Source organism: Megalobrama amblycephala, unplaced genomic scaffold (assembly GCF_018812025.1).
Source record: "Megalobrama amblycephala isolate DHTTF-2021 unplaced genomic scaffold, ASM1881202v1 scaffold201, whole genome shotgun sequence".
NCBI lineage: Eukaryota > Metazoa > Chordata > Actinopteri > Cypriniformes > Xenocyprididae > Megalobrama > Megalobrama amblycephala.
Genome location: NW_025953337.1, coordinates 169,649 through 190,264, shown reverse-complemented (window position 1 = coordinate 190,264; position 20,616 = coordinate 169,649).

The window sequence follows — 20,616 nt, the reverse complement described above, 5'->3', positions numbered from 1 at the left end:
GGCAATACCACCTGTTCCTCAAAGCAGAGAAGTGTTCCTTCCACCAGCCCTCTGTCCACTTCCTGGGGTACGTGATTGATCACAGTGGCATCCGGATGGACGAGGGGAAGGTCTCCGCAATCCAGAACTGGCCCACTCCAACAACCATAAAAGAACTCCAACGCTTCCTCGGATTCTCCAATTTCTACCGTCGCTTCATCAAGAATTACAGTACCATCGTCAGCCCACTCACCAACCTGCTACGTCATCAGCCCAAGTCTCTGTCCTGGTCCCAACCTGCCACCAACGCGTTTGAGACCCTCAAGACAGCCTTCACCACCACTCCCCTCCTCGTCCACCCTAACCCGGACTTACCTTTCGTCGTGGAGGTGGACTCCTCCACCACCGGAGTGGGAGCGGTCCTGTCACAGTAGCAGGGGACGCCAAGTAGACTCCATCCATGTGCCTTCTTCTCCCGCAAGCTCAACCCGGCGGAGGTCAACTACGACATCGGTGACCGTGAGCTCCTGGCAGTCAAGCTTGCCCTGGAAGAATGGAGGCATTGGTTGGAGTGGGCTAACCATCCCTTCCAAGTTCTCACTGATCACAAGAACCTTGAGTATTTGAAGGCTGCTAAAAGACTCAACCTTCGCCAAGCTCGATGGGCCATGTTCTTTTCACGGTTTAACTTCTCCATATCCTATCGTCCAGGTTCCAAAAATACAAAAGCTGATGCTCTGTCTCGTCTCCATGCTCCAGAAGAGAAAAATGAAACTCCAGAAACTATCCTGCCTGAATCAATCTTCGTGAGCCCCATCCAGTGGTCGGAAGAGACCTTACCCTCCTCCAATGCCTCCTCACGCACTCCGCCGGGTTGCCCCCAAGGCTTGCAATACATCACACGGACACGTCGCACTCCACTCCTGCACACCGTTCACTCTTCACTTGGCACTGGCCACCCGGGGGTCAATGAGACCCTCTCGTTGCTCAAACAACGCTTCTGGTGGCCCAACATGGCCAATGACGTCAGAAGGTACGTGCAGGGCTGCAGGGAGTGCGCCATCTCCAAGAGCCCACGCCATCTTCCCACCGGCAAGCTCAATCCTCTGCCCGTTCCTGAGAGACCCTGGTCACACCTGGGAGTGGACTTCATCACCGATTTCCCCGAGTCTGATGGTCACACTTGCATCCTGGTAGTTGTAGACCGCTTCTCCAAAGCCTGCCGTTTGATTCCCCTGGAGGGTCTACCTACCGCCATGACTACTGCAGAACTGATGTTCAACCATGTCTTTCGTCATTATGGAATCCCCGAAGACATAGTCTCTGACAGAGGGCCCCAATTTATCTCCCGTGTCTGGAAGGCGTTCTTCTCCCTCCTGGGTGTGACCGTCAGCCTGTCGTCTGGATACCATCCTCAGTCGAACGGGCAGACGGAACGGAAGATCCAGGAGATAGGCCACTTCCTGCGTACCTTCTGTCACGGCCACCAGAACTCCTGGAACCAGTACCTGGGTTGGGCCAAGTACGCACAAAACTACCTCCAACAAGCCACAACTGACTAACACCGTTTCAGTGCGTACTCGGTTACCAACCCCCACTGTTCCCCTGGGACGGGGAACCCTCCAACGTTCCGGCAGTTGACTACTGGTTCCAGGAGAGCGAGAGGGTTTGGGACTCAGCACACCACCAACTGCAGAGAGCCCTGCGCAGACGCAAGATGGCAGCCGACCTTCGGCGCTCCGACGCCCCTACCTACCAACCGGGGCAGAAGGTCTGGCTGTCCACCAGAGACATCAGGATGCGTCTGCCCTGCAAGAAGCTGAGTCCCCGCTTCATTGGCCCGTTCACCATAATTCGACAGATCAACCCAGTCACGTACCGCCTCCAACTCCCTGCACAGTATAAAAGAATTCATCCCACGTTCCATGTCTCACTATTAAAGCCTCACCACCCTTCTGTTCTTCCTTCCACAGAACCTGACGTGGCAGCCGTCGAGCCCCCCCTTCCACTCATCCTGGATGATGGTACTGCCTACGTGGTTCGTGAGATTCTGGATTCCCGGCGCCGTGGTGGTCTACTGGAGTACCTGGTTGATTGGGAAGGCTATGGCCCCGAGGAACGCTCATGGGTCCCCAAGAATGATATCCTTGATCCTAATCTGTTACAGACTTTCCACACCAACCACCCGGACAGACCTGCCCCACGCCCTAGAGGACGACCACCACGATGTCGGGGTCCTCGGCCCTCAGGAGCGGGCCGTGGGAGGGGGGGTACTGTCACAGACACGTCAGGTTCCACCTCACTCCCTTACCCACGCACTCAATCACCAGCCTACTAATCACCGCCACCTGAAGGTCATCAACACCATCATCACCGCCTGCATATAAACCCCACACTCACACACACTGTCCGGTCTCATTTGCACTACAACTCTATGTATGCTTACCTCAAGGACTCCAGACGCTATACTTACCTGCTTCGTTCGTCTCCATCGTCTCCTTCGTCTCCAGTACTCCTCGTGTTCCTACCTGCCTGTGTGTGTGAGTGTCTCCGCCATCTGTCTCCAGCGCCAGTCTCCATCTGCACCTGAAATACAACGAAAGGACAGTATCACCTTCTCATTCACATCCAAGAACTGCTTTATCATCACTCCCTTACCTGTTGCTCTGCTGATCACTTCAATAAACATCCATTACTGCTTTTATATCTGCCTCCGGTGTCTCTATCATAACAACACAATGCAAAAGTTATTTCCATTAACACATACTAAATAAAATAGATAACATTTCAAGCTGTCCACCAGGGATTATGAATACATATTTCAGACATCTTCAGATGACAAATAACAGGATATATTAAAAAAAAACTACATTTTTGCTTCACTCAGTTAATATTGTACTATTTATTAAATTCTCTTTTAAGTAGCTCCACATTTCATGCATATAGTATTTTTCTTTAACCTTTAACTAACCTTTTTCTCTATCTGAGAAAATGCATAAACTAATAATAAAACACAAACTATTTAGCAGAATTATCTAAATACAATTGTACATATCATATCACTAAAATTTGGAACACAATACTTTGAAGATAGCAGCACACTCAATCTAACACAGCTGGGACAGAACAGAGCAGAACAGGAATTTGGTTCAAAACTAACTTCACCTCATCAAAGTGACTTGGAGGAAATAGTGACAAATAGCCATTAATTGAATTTACAATCCAATCTAATCTCCTTTATGAGACGGACATGCACGTACAAAAATAATTGTTGATGTACTGCTCTGCTCTGACAATCACTCTGACAAGATCGATTTATGTAGGACATTTAAAAAGTTATTTAGCATTTTAGGTTTTAGTGCCTTGCAAGGACTTCACTATACAAAAGAATAGGTCATGACCGAGTATAACTTCATCCATTAGATAAAACACTCAAAGAAATTCAAAATATGTGGCTAAACACAATGTTAATAATTTTTTTCCTTACAATAAATTCTACAAATTTGCACAATTTAAATTTCTGCTTTCTGAATTTAGACAAATTTCAAATTCCTCTTCGTTTTAATTTTAAATATTAATACATTATTTGCCAATGGATCTCAATTTAATAATTCAGCAAGGCCAGTCTACTGTCATCAAAATTGCAGAGCCCTATTTAGAAGCTTCCACCAAAGACACGAGTTGACTGAATAGACTTAACCTACCCAAACACAGTCCCACCTGAGAATTAGCCTACACGGTGAAACAAAAGTAGGTATTGATATCAAACGGCAATCACCCTTGCAACAGAGTGCTCCCTCATACATATGCCTCTCTGCTCGACTGACATAGAATACTCAGAATAAAATTGGTAATTCAATATGAAAACCAGTTATTCAATATTCAAAAATTTCGGCAGAGGCCAGGACTTCATGGTTCTTTCTTTGTCTGCAGCCAAATGAAAGTCCACATCCACAGGCAGACAGCTTCAAGGCTCAAACAATTCAAAAAAAGCAGACTAGAACAGAGGGTTTACTGTTTACTCACCTCTATTTTAATCCTTGCAATTGCATCAATAGATTGTGTAAAACTGGGCGGAAACACCAAACTGATGCGAAAACTTGAGAAATCCAGGCTGTGATGACGTTGAAGAAAAAAAATTATTTATTCATTTAAATTTAGCCTCACACGCAAACTTTAATCGATAATGAAAATATTTTATTAAAACCAAAAGGTAACATAACAATCAGAAAGAAGTAATTAATAGTTAATAATACAATTTTAGAGTTTTGTAAAATCCAGAGTATTGTATCTAATAGATGAAGATCAAAAAGAATAGGTCATTAAAACATTTGCAGATAAGAGAGAAGCAGAAGCCAAGGAGAGCAAAGGAGGGAAAAGCTAAACTATCAGTGACTCAGTCAGCTTTATACCATAAGCATATAGGGAAATTTACATCCTACTCAAACTGATGTTTTTGTTCTAATAAGAAAAGGTTAAATGGTTTTACCCATTATATCATAAACTGGTCAGATGCCAAACATAGATATGTAACGATGTAGCGGTTATTAATCAATTTATGGGTGGAATATGAATATAATAATTCATAAGGTTCTATGAATTATTATGCACATATTGACCCAAGGGGGAATTAAACATATATTGTGAATCAATTACAACGAATTATAATTGATTACATATGTGATTAGTTCAGGTTCAATAATTATTTAGAGAAACTACCAGCTCGTCCAGCAAACCACTGCTTCTCATAGAATATTATGAACGGAGTTATTCTCTGGCCATGAGAATAACTTGCTATTATAGCATCAAAGCATAAAACGATCGAAAAAACGTTAAAGTGACTTGGTCTTCAGTTGAAAGAACAAACAGAACAATCGAGCGTGAATAACGTTTTAATATATGCAAACTATGAATACAGAGGTTATACGTCTAAATATATATACAAGAATATACACACCTATGTACAAGAGTGGAAGTAGAGAAGGAAAGAGAGAAGGCAAGTAGCAAACTTACAGTCCTAAGCCAGCACGGAAATCAGTTTCATCATCTAAGATTGAGAAACGGCAGTATACTTGCATTGGTTGTGCGTGTCGAATTTCAGTTTAGCGCTGGTGCGGTTCGTTGGCTTCTTCCGTTCCACTGGAAGGTGGCGGTCCCGAAGCTGAGCGCGATGGCAGCGCGTGGTCACCGGAGACATCAGGGAGAGACGTGCACGAGGTGCTCGTGAGACAATCGGGAGAACCCCCATGTGAATGATTCAGGGCCGTCGGGAGCACACACAGGAGAATCCTGGTGTTCCTTTTTATGACAGATAGGCCGACACACCTCCTTGAGGTGGAATGGCCAATGACATTGATGCAAAGTTGGCGGGCAAGCTCTTTCTTTGTTTGGTCTCCTAGATGAATTTGCATACTTTACGACTATCAGATCGGATTTCGAGATGGAGTGCTTTCTTCACAATATCATTAAACACCTAGAAAAATGCATTTGTCAGCTATGTGACATCTCTCAGTGAATAGCTCGAGTCCGGAGCTTTAAAACGAGATCAAACTCGATAGATCAGAAAGGCATATACAAGAAGTTATGGTTTACAGACAAAATTCCCTTATTACAACTAACACTAGCACAAATACACTCATTTAAACACTAGAAAACATGCATACGCTTCAAAATACAGGATGGGTATATGTTGGCATAGTTGTATTTTACATATACAGTCAAAAATGTATGTTTGTGTGTTTCTGTATGTGTCTGTGTGTGTGTTTTTGTGTGTGCCTGTGTGTGTGGGTGTTGGAATGTGGATCTGGTCAGTCTCTGGAGGGGGGGTGCTCCTTTTGAAGTCACCAAAGTGAGGAAGTTGGAGTTTTCTGTTTACCCTCACGGGTCCACAAAGGTGTCAAGTGGGCTCATCTTTGGGCAGACTGTTCGGAGCCGAGATGGTTTTACAACCCAGTCCAGCATGCTAAAAGCGTTCTGAACATTCCAAAGTTTATTGATTATCCTGATACGTGTGCATATGCTACAGATATAAGAGTTGTTTTGACCCCCTTAGGGAATTTTGCAAATCTTACACTATCAAATGTCAGCAGAAATAATAACAGACATATTTTGATCAGATTCAAATGAGCAACTAATTCTGAAAAACATCACTTCTGCAGTACTTGGCAGGCGTCCAATATCTAACTATAAACATTTTTTATGAAATCCGATGGCTCAGTGAGGCCTCTATTGCCAGCAAGATAATTAACATTTTCAAATAACTACTAAAGACATATTTAAAACTGTTCATGTGACTACAATGGTTCAACCTTAATGTTATGAAGAGACGAGAATACTTTTTGTGAGCCAAAAAACAAAATAGCAACTTTATTCAACAATATCTAGTGATGGGTGATTTCAAAACACTGCTTCATGAAGTTTCGAAGCTTTAAGAATCTTTTGTTTCGAATCAGTGGTTCAGAGCATGTATGAAACTGCCAAAGTCACGTGATTTCAGTTAACGAGGCTTTATTACGTTGTGTTTCGAAATGTTTAGAAATTTCAATGGTTCATGTGCCTTTGGCAGTTTTATACATGTTTTAAACCACTGATTCAAATCAGATCCACTGGCTCTGCCGCGCCGTCATTGGTTCGTTTATTCGAACTCCACGAACCAATGGCCGTTCAATTTCACTGCGTGACTGAAAAAGGCTTCAGAAATCGGTGAAAATAGGAGTTTCCCTGTTGCATCTTGCCTAAAGGCAGACGACGCAGTACTCGCTACATATCTAAGGGTGTGTTCACACTTGTAGTTTGGTTCGTTTGGTTCATTTAGTCCGGACCACAGAAGAAAAAAAACATTTAGTCCTGGTCCGATTACCGTTCAGATTGGCAATTTTATCACCGAACCTTAAGGCATAGGGATACATTGACAACGTGATTGGTCGGATTTTATGACGTATTGCCTATTTTGAGACGGAACTTGCCGGACATCCAAACCAATGCTGTGTGCTGAGGTAAATGCACTCGTTGTGTGTGTGTGTAATGACTGAGGCAAATCAGACACAATTATTGGTTAGTTAACCAATAGTTTTAAGCTCACTCTGGAGTCTGTCCCCATCCCCCGGGAAGTTTTCAGTTACAAGTTTATTGCGCCGAGGAATGCGGTTGCCGCATGGAGAACAGAGTAGAGACACAGAAAATCTGCATCTTCCCTGCATTTTCCACACAGAACACAGACTCTATGGCATTAATGTATAGACAGACTGTGCTATAAATGAATCCTTCTCAGGAAATGGTATCCATTATTACTGATGTTGTATTGTACTCATTGTATTTACATGTTTGATGATTGTTAAATGTTATGACCTGCACGGTAACTTCAATCATGCCATGTTTAGTGTCTATACGTTCGTAGCGGGAAGATTTAAATGCTTGTGTATGCGGTACATCCATACCTGTGCAACACATCAGTATTAAAAGAATCTTTAATAGTTCTGATTCAAGAACTCAGCTTGTTAATCTTTCTGGGTTGTAAAAGCCCTGACAGGAGGGGTGTTGCCACCCAGAATTACAACATCTTCATTGGTCCGCTCAACAACTGAGAGGTGTGACTTTGACCAGAGGTTAAAAACCAGTGAACAGTGCCACTCCCCCTCTTTTTCTCCTTGCTTCTGAACGACCGAATTGATCTCCTTGCGGCCGGCCTAGGCCAGGCCTGCAAGGCCTGTAGGCCTCGGCCTACAAACGAGCCATGTGCTCCTCATCCAACATGGAAAAACTGGCAATATCTTCGGACTGAATCACCCAAGATCTCTCCTCAGATGGCAGAACCGATGCTCCTCAGCCTAAGGGCATCTTGCAAGTATCGTACATTTTAACACTAAACAGCGAGTTAGTATTAATTTGTAAGACTTACCTTGCTATTGCTGAAGAAACTGATGATTCCTTTCCAGATTGCCTTTGACATTTCATGTAGCTCTAGTAACAGCATCTCTTCCGGTTCAACACTATCATTACTCATTCTGACTTGCGTGTATGTGTGTGTGTGTGTGACCCTTTATGTATGTTATGTTATGTGTTTGTTAGTTTAGTTATGTGTTTGTGAGTTAGTTAATAAAGATTGTGCACAATACACGTTTGGTTCTGACTCCGTCTGCTAATGAATTGCCTCTTAAGTGATAGATCCGGACTACGTGCTCTGAGTAGTACAGTACAATAAGAAATATTATTTTTCCATAACTTGGAAATTGACATTTCTTAGAATTAATAAACAATCAACACTGAGCGTTCACTGGACGAACAGGTTAACTGATTGTAATGTTAATTTTAATGTAGCTACGTCCAGTTAATCTGATTAACGGATTTGCATATTCATAATTAATCATAATTAATAATCATAATGAGTTATGAATAATTATTAATATTTCCCCTTTGAGTTAATTTTCGCTACATATTTGGTGGAGAATGCGGCATCATTTTAAGCAATTGTTTGCAGATGGACCAGTAATCAATCATGTGTTTTGGCATAATTTTTGTTAACATCTTATACATGCACAAACTGGGGCTTCAATGCACATTCTCTTGAACGGCAGAACGTTCCTCGATGCTATAAGGCATGTTTAAATTGTATGAAGAAGCTAACCTGAAATTATCGAAGAAATCATAATTTCAGTTGCTAAATGAGCGTAAAACTTTTCTGACGACGGAATCGCAGATTAGTAGCGCGTACAAAGGGTATCGAAAGTAATTAACCTGAACTTGGGCGTAGAAACCCCCACTTTCAGCTTTAAATGCATAAGTCTTTCTGACGATGGAATCTCAGATTAGCAGCACGAACAAATAAACTAACCTGAATCTGGGCGAAGAAATCCCCACTTTCAGCTGTAAATGCATAAGCCTTTTTCTGATGACGGAATTCCAGATTAAGCAGCATAAATTTACCTGTGTGACGAAGAAATCTCACTACAGCGTTTGTAATGGTGTTCTGGGCGAAACTCCCCAGTCACCGATTAAAGGCCTTTTTACTGTTCGTTCCGTCACTGTATTCATATTCATGCGCGGGACCGCACATATGAAACACACGCAACGAACCTGTGGTGTAAATTCTAGTGTAGCTAACTAGCAATCCACCACCGTCTGTGAAGTGATGTGCTGTTGTGATTTGTGAGTTATGCGTGACCACACTGGAGTTCTTAATGCGGGCTTGCAACGCGGTTAGAATTCTGCTCCATTCTGATCGTGTTGCGGGCTGGCATTGGTCTCCTGGCAACGCATGACAACAGAGCGTGTAGAGCAGACACCTCTGAAAGTCTGATAGCAGCACACCCACATCACAGACTGTTGTGCAAACAACGAATCACGTGTAGCCGAATCTAGCTCTATAGAAACCCTACGCGTATACCCTACGAGTTAAAACCCTTTACCTCGACTAAAAGCTGCTAGCACCCTGCTAGCACCTAGACATGTGCAAGCGTGAAGCATTCAAGCCAAAGACTTTATAGACTTTGGGATTCCCTTTAGGAGGGATTTTGATTTGAACCGCTGATGGGAACACAATGCGTTGTGAAGCTCCGAATCAAATTAATCAATTGCGTCACGAACGATTCACTGTTCGAACCGCTCAAAGCGCCCCTTTGCGAGCCAGAACAGTAAGCGTAGTGAATACTAGAGATATACGAATACGAGACATCTTTAATAAGCCATTCACAAATGGTTATTATTAAGTTGTTATCAATTAAATGTGATCAATGAATCATCTAATATCCTTAAACCTGAGGTTTCTGTCAAGACATGATATTTCAGTAAACTGTAGCGCTTATTGAAACACTCTGAAACTGCTAGGACGCATCACAAAGCCTCGTTTACTGAAATCACGTGACTGTGGCAGTTTGACACATGCTCCGAATCACTGATGCAACACAAACGATTCATTTGAGTTCCAAAGCTTCACAAGGCACGCCTCAAAGGGCACCCATCTCTGGTTTAAACCGTTTGTATGTGTGTGCGTATGTGGCGTCACTCACGTTGTCAAGTCTGAGTACCTCTATTCAGTCAAGTTGAATTTAAATTAAATTTAAAATTTAATTAAATCAATTTGTTTAGTTTCCTATCTCTACTTCATGCTAATACTTTGTTCACCTGACTATCCCTATGCAGCCAAGTTGAATTTGGTTAAATTTGAAAATTTAATTAAATCAATTTTGTCTGTTTAACTTTCCTTTTAGATTTCTAAATCTACTAGGAAATTCTAATTTTATTTTGTTCAACTTCATTCCTCCTCTACGTGTCATTTTATTTCCTTCACTTTCTTTCTATATCTCTGTTCGGTCAAGTTGGATTTAATCAAACTTAGCATTTAATTAAATCAACCTGGGTATTCACATTCCCTAGGTCTAAAGGGACCTTCTGTTTTTATTTTATTTTATTTTATTTTATTTTTTTTGTGTTATTCTACTATCACCCTCTTCCCTTTTTCTATAGGATTACAGTAGTTCTAGAAACTGTTGTTTCCTTAATGAGGCATAATGAGTTATAGGTTATTACTACGCTAACACCTATCTCTCAGCTCCCCCTCCTCACTCCTTAGTGCTGAGTACATGAAGTACGGCCACCGTCCAGTGCACTTGGGGCTCCGGAAAGGACTAGAAACTCTTCCCGTTGTTTCTTCTCCTTTCGACCTCAAGGCATCTGGTCTTTCTCTGTTAGTCTAGAGATTAGGTCATCACTTGAACCAGTGACACCTGCTTAACCATATCTCCTAGCAAGACTAAATGGGTAAAAAACCTCTTTCCTTCCTTTCCCTTTTCTTATTTCATTTTTTTTTCTCTCTCTCTCTCTACCAGTTTGTTCTATTCATTTACCTTATGGTGATAATTTCTGGAAAGGAATCATCTGTACTCTGAGTAATAGTTTAATGACGTGTACCAGCCCCGTCATCAGTCAACACAGCTTACAGCTGTCATCCAAGATAGTTAAACACCTTAGTCTCATGCTGGCTTCCCCCACTTCAGCTAGCCACTTCCTATATGGCCCACATAGCTGTACGAACTTGCATTTGCCTGTGCTATCTCTTTCTCTCATGTCCCCATAAGTGTGCCTGTCTGCCCAGTACATCCAGCCCTGCCATCCAGGACCCCCTGGAGACCCAGCGGAACAATGTGATGGTTGCCCTTCAGCTAAAGCAGTCAACAACCTGCAACAGCAGAGTAAGGGACAGCGAGATCGGCAGCACCAGCAGACACTTGACACCTGACCTGAGCCAAAAGGAGCTTCAATTTCTCCTTAGCCCATGCTCATACGGGCTTCCAACAGGAGGTAATTGAACGAACGCTGCAAGTCACTGAGTTCCACAGAGAACCAACCCACTCAGCATGAGAAGGCACAGGACAGATGCAAGAACCATGACAGAGCAGAGCAATTGAGGGAGGTCACCAGTCTTCAGGAGGCTCTGACAGCTGTTGAACTTCGCCAGTCAAAGAACGTAAAGAACTGTTTGTATTTAAAGAGACACTAAAGCGCATGCAGAGCTGAAACCCAAACACTGACTCGGCAATGCACCAGTGTGGGAGACGAACTTGTGGTGGTCCAAAAAGAACTGAAACAGTCCTACCAACTGCAAATGGACCACACCAAGCACCAGCTCCCCCAGCCTTATACAAAGGGGGGAGGGGCCAGAGCCTGCAGCCTAGGATATCACAGCGCTCATGCCAACATATGAGACCTTCCCTTTTGCCCGAAGTCCCTTACTGGCGTGACCCACCAAGACAGGCTCTCTGTTCTTGATCCCACCAGATTCACTATGAGTTTTGACTTAACAGCCAGAAAAACTCCAATTAGACTATCAGCAGTTGAAGCCAGTCTGCATAAAGGATTTCTCAGACCCAGAAGCCTGAATGCAGGTTGAGTGCTGCCCCCGACACCAAGCAGGGCAGATCTGAATGTCCCAAGGCTACTGCCACCGACTCAGACAAACCTGGAATGAATGGAGGACACCAACAGGACCTTTGCCTCCTACAACGGCTAGTCACCCCTTTGGACAGCACAACCTGCCCTCACACAGTGCCACTCCTGTGACCTGACACAGAAGGCCTGTAACACACAAGGCCCCTCAGCAGGGGGTTCTCAAGACCCCAATGACTTTGAACGGCAAACACAGTGCCTTCCACATAGCTTTTACAAAGGTTCCTAGTTAGCATAATGCATAAAGCACACGGTACACTGATTTCCATGACAACGACTTGTCAAAGGAAATAGTAACTCCAGCTACGGCACTATGACACTAGATTGAACTGGTTAAGTTAGCACGGCCTAACGCCACTCGCGTAAACCCCCGTCCAACTAAAAGAGTGTTTAATAATGTATAGCTCCGAAATGACATTTGACACAACGTTCGATTCGCATGTAGATCGGTGGGTCTGGCTTGCTAGATGCAGATAAAACCATAGCTTGAATTGACACCTCTGCTGTAACAGAGAGAGTCTTGCCACATTTGAATAAGTCAAATGGTATCAGTGTAAAGTTAATCTGATTTTAGCGAAGAAAACCTAATTTCAGTATTAGAGCGTAAGCCTGTTCTGACGAAGGAATCTCAGCTCAGCAGCCGGTAAACTGTACCAGTAACTATTCTACTTTGGTTGAAGAAATACCAATTGCAGAATTGCTAAACCTGTTTCTGATGAAAAATCTCAGTACAGTGTTATATGAATGTAGATTTAGATGTCGGCATCCTTTCTACAGAGCAAAGGCCTTAGAAATTATAGTCAGAGAGACTCATTCATCTAAACTTTAGCTGCATCTACAAGCATAACCACCGGGTGATCAATACTATGTTTCATTGGCCAATAGAAACATCAGTATCTATTCACAAGACGAGGTTTCTGCGCGCCTAGACCAGTTTGATTTGCATCAAATCTGGGTAACTACTCTCTAAATTAGTCAAAAGATGTTACAAGTAGAGAGAAGAATTTTACATGAGTAAAATTTACAAACGTCAAACCATACTTGCATCTGACTGAATTTAAGGTTGAATTATTGAAGCATAAGCACTCTTTTTTTTTTTTTTTAACTTGATGCGTAACTCGTTTCAAATGCGCAGACATTCTTCATGAACTGTAGAATCGCTCGGACATGCACTGCTTCTCATGACAACAACTTGTCACAGGAAGTGCTAACTCATCACCTTGTGATGCCATGGTGTAAACAAACCAGGCTAGGTGGCTAAGCTAACCCCACCTAGCAACCCTTCCGCTCAGGCTAAGCTAACTAATAGCTTCTACAGTTAGCGGTTAGCATCATTTATGTGAAGCCTTTAACTACAGCTTGTGTGTATGCAGTGTGAACTGATCTAAACCCATTCTGCTGTTTTAGTCACTTCTTTAAATCTTTTTATTGATTTTAATTATAATAGCAGTCAGCTATTAATTTTTACTAGTATTATTTCTTTCATCTTTGTGATTTACTTACATCTTCCTTTTTTTCTTGTGTGGTTTCCCAATATAACCACAAGCAACTAGACATACTCTCCTTCTTGATTTTGTTTATTTACAACAGTTGCTTCAATTTTATGAGCCAGCTACAAAGTAATCTGAACAATTACTAGGGCATAATTTTGAGCACCACTAATAAGCAGAATCTAATAGGAAAGCTCTCCTCTTCCTCTCCCTTTTTCTTTCCTATTTGTTCAGAGGTCAAGCCTGTCGTGAGCCATCAGTAAGAAATACTAAGAAATAATTTGACCACAAGAACCATCTTAAGTCATTTGTTAAACCTAGCTGTATTTTATACACCTGGCTGCTCACTGTGCCTTTAGCCCTAAATTCTGTTTGATCTTGCAGTAGTCTCTTGCCCTTACTCTCACCACAAGCGTGCCTAAATGTTGCAGATGCTCAGCCTAACTGCCCAGATGGCAGACCAAAAGGACTGGTTAGGTGTCGTGAGGAACACCCTCCTAACCAGTGCTGCTGATCAATTATAGCACCAGAGCCAAAAGCAACTGGACAAAGATGGAAGAGAAGTAAAGGCAGATGACTCAAACCAGAGGTATGGTCACAATGATCTGACTGAAGTCAACTTCTTCCTGGCCCACATCCTCACTGTTTTGAAACAGGAGGTGAACAACCTCAAACTCCAGATCACAGAGACTCACAAGGAGCTGATGCATGCTAAAAGCCACATAGACCAGCTAGAGATGGAGGCTCGGGACAGACACAAGGACCCTGACAGAATAGAGACACAGAAGAAAAGCCACAAACTGCAAACGGCTCTGACAGCTGCTCCGCAACGAGAGCAGCTGGAAAAGGCAGCCAGAGAAGACGTGGTAAAAGAACTCTTTCACAAATAGTCACTGTTAAAAATAGCAAATTCTGAACTCTAGGTCAAAGATGACACAATCAGGACCTGTGAACGTCCTCTGGATGTGTCCAGATCTGGGACTGAAGCTCTGACCCAGCAGCTGGACAACACCGAAGATGAACTTGACATGGCCCAAAGAGAACTAAGACTCTCTTGCCTGCAGCAGAAGAACCTCCCCCAGCCAAGCACAGAGGTACAGAGGGGGGAGCCAAAGCCTTCTGCTTGACACCTTATCAGCTAATTGCCTGAAATCCTCTAAAGCTACAGAAGGAGAAGGATTAATTCAGACAGACCCAGGCACCAGACCTACTACAGGGAGAAGCCATGGATGGAAACATCCTCTTCCTGCAGACACCGCATGATCTCCAACATCAGGTAGCACAAGGGCGACTGAACATGCCTGCATCGAACCTGCAGGAGCTTCTAACGCTAGTAAGGAGCCCCTTGAACAGTACTTACTTGAGAAGTACTCAGAAGCACAAGCTTCTGACCACTCACACAAGACCACTCAGACTTGCTCAAGCCAGCCACGCCACAAGAGCAGAGTGACACTGCAAACTTCAGGCTGCTTCTGACTGAGAGCAGAGGCTACAATCACCGGTTGCTCCTCTGCCATCAGACCTAGGTGAGTCTGAAACCCTCTTCACACTACAACTCCTGTAACCTCCTTCTACAACCACCTGCTTCACAGGCGTCCAGACGACAGGTGACACTGTCAAGGCACCTGCTACTTCAACACCTGCTGAGCAAGCTCAGAGACCTGAACCTTGCCACCAGCAAACATCTTGCCCGCATTAACGGTACCAACACTAACTGACAGGTGACACACTGTCAAGGCACTGGATGCTTTGATTCCTGCAGCACCAGCTCAGAGACCTGAGTTTGCAGACTGTCTGCATCAACCGCCATGAAACGACCACCACTCCAGGAGACACACACAACCAGGGCCCATCACAGCCTTCCAGCCTTGTGTGCCAGTGATGTGTCTGATCTTTCTGCACCTTCAACGTCGCTCACTGTTGTCATAAGAGAGACAACAACGAGCGAAAGGGGGGGAATTATGTAATGACTGAGGCAAATCAGACACAATTATTGGTTAGTTAACCAATAGTTTTAAGCTCACTCTGGAGTCTGTCCCCATCCCCCGGGAAGTTTTCAGTTACAAGTTTATTGCGCCGAGGAATGCGGTTGCCGCATGGAGAACAGAGTAGAGACACAGAAAATCTGCATCTTCCCTGCATTTTCCACACAGAACACAGACTCTATGGCATTAATGTATAGACAGACTGTGCTATAAATGAATCCTTCTCAGGAAATGGTATCCATTATTACTGATGTTGTATTGTACTCATTGTATTTACATGTTTGATGATTGTTAAATGTTATGACCTGCACGGTAACTTCAATCATGCCATGTTTAGTGTCTATACGTTCGTAGCGGGAAGATTTAAATGCTTGTGTATGCGGTACATCCATACCTGTGCAACACATCAGTATTAAAAGAATCTTTAATAGTTCTGATTCAAGAACTCAGCTTGTTAATCTTTCTGGGTTGTAAAAGCCCTGACAGGAGGGGTGTTGCCACCCAGAATTACAACATCTTCATTGGTCCGGTCAACAACTGAGAGGTGTGACTTTGACCAGAGGTTAAAAACCAGCGAACAGTGCCACTCCCCCTCTTTTTCTCCTTGCTTCTGAACGACCGAATTGATCTCCTTGCGGCCGGCCTAGGCCAGGCCTGCAAGGCCTGTTGGCCTCGGCCTACAAACGAGCCATGTGCTCCTCATCCAACATGGAAAAACTGGCAATATCTTCGGACTGAATCACCCAAGATCTCTCCTCAGATGGCAGAACCGATGCTCCTCAGCCTAAGGGCATCTTGCAAGTATCGTACATTTTAACACTAAACAGCGAGTTAGTATTAATTTGTAAGACTTACCTTGCTATTGCTGAAGAAACTGATGATTCCTTTCCAGATTGCCTTTGACATTTCATGTAGCTCTAGTAACAGCATCTCTTCCGGTTCAACACTATCATTACTCATTCTGACTTGCGTGTGTGTGTGTGTGTGTGTGTGACCCTTTATGTATGTTATGTTATGTGTTTGTTAGTTTAGTTATGTGTTTGTGAGTTAGTTAATAAAGATTGTGCACAATACACGTTTGGTTCTGACTCCGTCTGCTAATGAATTGCCTCTTAAGTGATAGATCCGGACTACGTGCTCTGAGTAGTACAGTACAATAAGAAATATTATTTTTCCATAACTTGGAAATTGACATTTCTTAGAATTAATAAACAATCAACACTGAGCGTTCACTGGACGAACAGGTTAACTGATTGTAATGTTAATTTTAATGTAGCTACGTCCAGTTAATCTGATTAACGGATTTGCATATTCATAATTAATCATAATTAATAATCATAATGAGTTATGAATAATTATTAATATTTCCCCTTTGAGTTAATTTTCGCTACAGTGTGTAGCCTGCATGTGATGGTATTTTGGCCAGCTGGGAACTTGTAGTCTAAAGTAGTCAAAACAGCGGTGGGAATCCATCCGTTACACACACAAACAATCTGGTGCGTGGAGACGCGCGTCTGATGCCTGTGATGGGCAAACTCGCTGGCCTTGATCATGATCTCATAAATTGCAGATACATGTTTAATGTGTGATGAGAACTTTTTTAATAGTTTTTAAAAATGTGTGTGGTGATGGAAATGACAGGGTGTGGTGGAAATGACAATGAATGAACATGAATGAACATGAATGTAGAGAAACAGTAGAAATATTTATTAGAAAAATACTTAAACTCTTCACACTCATTAAACTCAATTCACAGAATCATTACACATAACCACACCTGTTTTAGTGTAGTGCCTAGTTTGATGTATAAAACTGATTTGTCTCACAGATGAACGGTTACAGTGCATACTGTAAATAACTGACACAAATGATGGCAAGAAAAAATAAGCAATAAATGATGCATCAAAATCTCAACATTGTGAGATAATTATGAGGCTATATAATTGTGAGAGTTTGATACTGAAATGTTCTCATTGGTCTCTTAAATGAACACTTTTGTAGGGTCAGCTTTTATTTTGTCCCTATAGGCCTGTGACCTTTCTTTTGTTGTCTTAGGTGGCATCTTAAAAATAGAAAAAAATGAAATCAATTAATATAAAAGTAATATAATTTAGAAATAAAATAATAATAATAATTAAAATAATAATATAATTATAAATATAAAAAGTATTGTAACATACACTATATTGCCAAAAGTTTTTGGACGCCTGCCTTTACATGCTTATGAACTTTAATGACATCCCATTTTTAATTCGTAGGGTTTAATATGGTTGCCTGGAAAATCCAGCCTCACCACTGTACCAGCGGATGAGTCTGGTCGGCCATTGAATCAATTCGTTTTCTAGGGCGGAGCAAATCCGAGCAAACAGGAAGTGGAGTAAACCAATCAGAGAAGGGCGGATATGACGTTAGCAAAGCGACAAGAGAGTCAACAGCGAAAAGTAAATAATTAAAAGTGCCCAAGAACATGTTTTCAAAAATGTAATATAAGTCTTAAGTGTCCCCTGAATGTGTCTGTGAAGTTTCAGCTCAAAATACCCCATAGTTTTTTGTTTGTTTTTTTATTAATTTTTTTAACTGCCTATTTTGGGGCATCATTATAAATGGGCCAATTCAGGGTACGCGGACCCTTTAATTCTCGTGCTCCACGCACCAAGAGCTCGCGCTTGCCTTAAACAGCATAAACAAAGTTCACACAGCTAATATAACCCTCAAAATGGATCTTTACAAAGTGTTCGTCATGCAACATGTCTAATCGTGTAAGTATAGTATTTATTTGGATGTTTACATTTGATTCTAAATGAGTTTGATAGTACTCCGTGGCTAACGGCTAATGCTACACTGATGGAGAGATTTATAAAGAATGAAGTTGTGTTTATGAATTATGTAGACTGCAAGTGTTTAAAAAATGAAAGTCTCCGTGAATACAGTAATAAACGATGGTAACTTTAACCACATTTAACAGTGCATTAGCAACATGCTAACGAAACATTTAGAAAGACAATTTACAGATATCACTAAAAATATCATGTTATCATGGATCATGTCAGTTATTATTGCTCCATCTGCCATTTTTCGCTATTGTCCTTTCTTGCTTACCTAGTCTGTTGATTCAGCTGTGCACATCCAGACGTTCTGCCCTTGTCTAATGCCTTTCATAATGTTGGGAACATGGGCTGGTATATGCAAATATTGGGGGCGTACACCCCGACTGTTACGTAACAGTCGGTGTTTTGTTGAGATTCGCCTGTTCCTCGGAGGTCGTTTAAACAAATGAGATTTATATAAGAAGGAGAAAACAATGGAGTTTGAGACTCATTGTATGTCATTTCCATGTACTGAACTCTTGTTATTCAACTATGCCGAGGTAAATTCAATTTTTGAATCTAGGGCACCTTTAATGTGTTTTTGGTCATTTAAAACTGAATTCACGGCTGAATAGAACAAACTCTCGGGTCTCCCGTGCACAATCTTTGTTGATATTGAAGGGACTTTCACCGCACTAGAGTGACACTGATTGCGTCACTGAAATAAACGAATCTGATTGCACGATACGGTTTGGAGTTGACTCGAATCGCGACGGAAGGCGGACTGACCAGACTGATATATCTTGTAGAAGATATATCAGTCTGGCCTTGCCAGGCAATTAATATGGAGCTATTCAGCAAGGTTTAGGAGTGTGTTTATGGGAATTTTTGAATTCTTCTAGAAGCACATTTGTGAGGTCAGGCAGTGATGTTGGTGAGAAGGCCTGGCTCACAGTCTCCGCTCTAATTCATCCCAAAGGTGTTCTCTCGGGTTGAGGTCAGGACTCTGTGCAGGCCAGTCAAGTTCCTCCACACCAAACTCGCTCATCCATGTCTTTATGGAGCTTGCTTTGTGCACTGGTGCACAGTCATGTTGGAACAGGAAGGGGCCATCCCCAAACTGTTCCCATAAAGTTGGGTGCATGAAATTGTCCAAAATGTCTTGGTATACTGAAGCATTAAGAGTTCCTTTCACTGGAACTAAGGGTTCAAGCCCAACCCCTAAAAAAAAAACCACACACCATAATCCCCCTCCACCAAACTTTACACTTGGCACAATGCAGTAAGGTAAGTACCGTTCTCCTGACAACCGCCAAACCCAAACTTGTCCATCAGATTGCCAGACAGAGAAGCGTGATTCGTCACTCCAGAGAACACGTCTCCACTGCTCTGGAGTCCAGTGGCGGTGTGCTTTACACCACTGCATCCCACGCTTTGCATTGCACTTGGTGATGTAAGGCTTGGATACAGCTGCTTGGCTATGGAGCTCTCTACACACTGTTCTTGAGCTAATCTGAAGGACACACGAAGTTTAGAGGTCTGTAGTTATTGACTCTGCAGAAAGTTGGTGACTTCTGTGCACTGTGCCCCTCAGCATGCGCTGACCCCGCTCTGTGATTTTACGTGGCCTACTACTTCGTGGCTGAGTTGCTGTTGTTCCCAATTGCTTCCATTTTGTTATGATACCACTAACAGTTGACCGTGGAATATTTAGTAGTGAGGTAATTTCACGAATGCACTTATTGCACAGGTGGAAACCTATCCCGGTACCACGCTTGAATTCACTGAGCTCCTGAGAGCGACCCACACCTGTGACCATGAAAGTGATTGGAACTTCTGAATTCAATGATTTGGAGGGGTGTCCTAATACTTTTGGCAATATAGTGTATATATAAAAAGTATTACACAATTATATTCTCGCAATCCATATCAATTGTACTTTGTAACCATAAATGTCATTTCCACCACAGAGGTCAGTGTGGTGGAAATGACTGTGGTGGAAATGACATTTCTGTAGTTTTTTGTGATAAAATGGAAGATAGCTTCACTGATTTGCTTTGAATTAATACTTAGCATTTCATGTATGCAAAATACTCTTATTTAACTTAAAATTTTTAGCTTTTTAAAAACACCATTGAAGGTACAGCATGTTTGGAAATGACGTAGAATAAATATATTAACTGATCTAGCAATATTTACCTTGATTTTTCTTCATTTGTTGTTGATGAAAATTTAAAATTTCCTCTACGTCCAACATGTGCTCTGATGTCACTGAACATTTCCACAGAAACCACCTAAACAATCTTTCACACAAACTTTTTAAAGGGACATTACAGTGTTGTGGTGGAAATGACACCAATACTGTGTGACAGCTATATTTTGTATAAAAAGTAATATTGATAGTAGTCTCACATT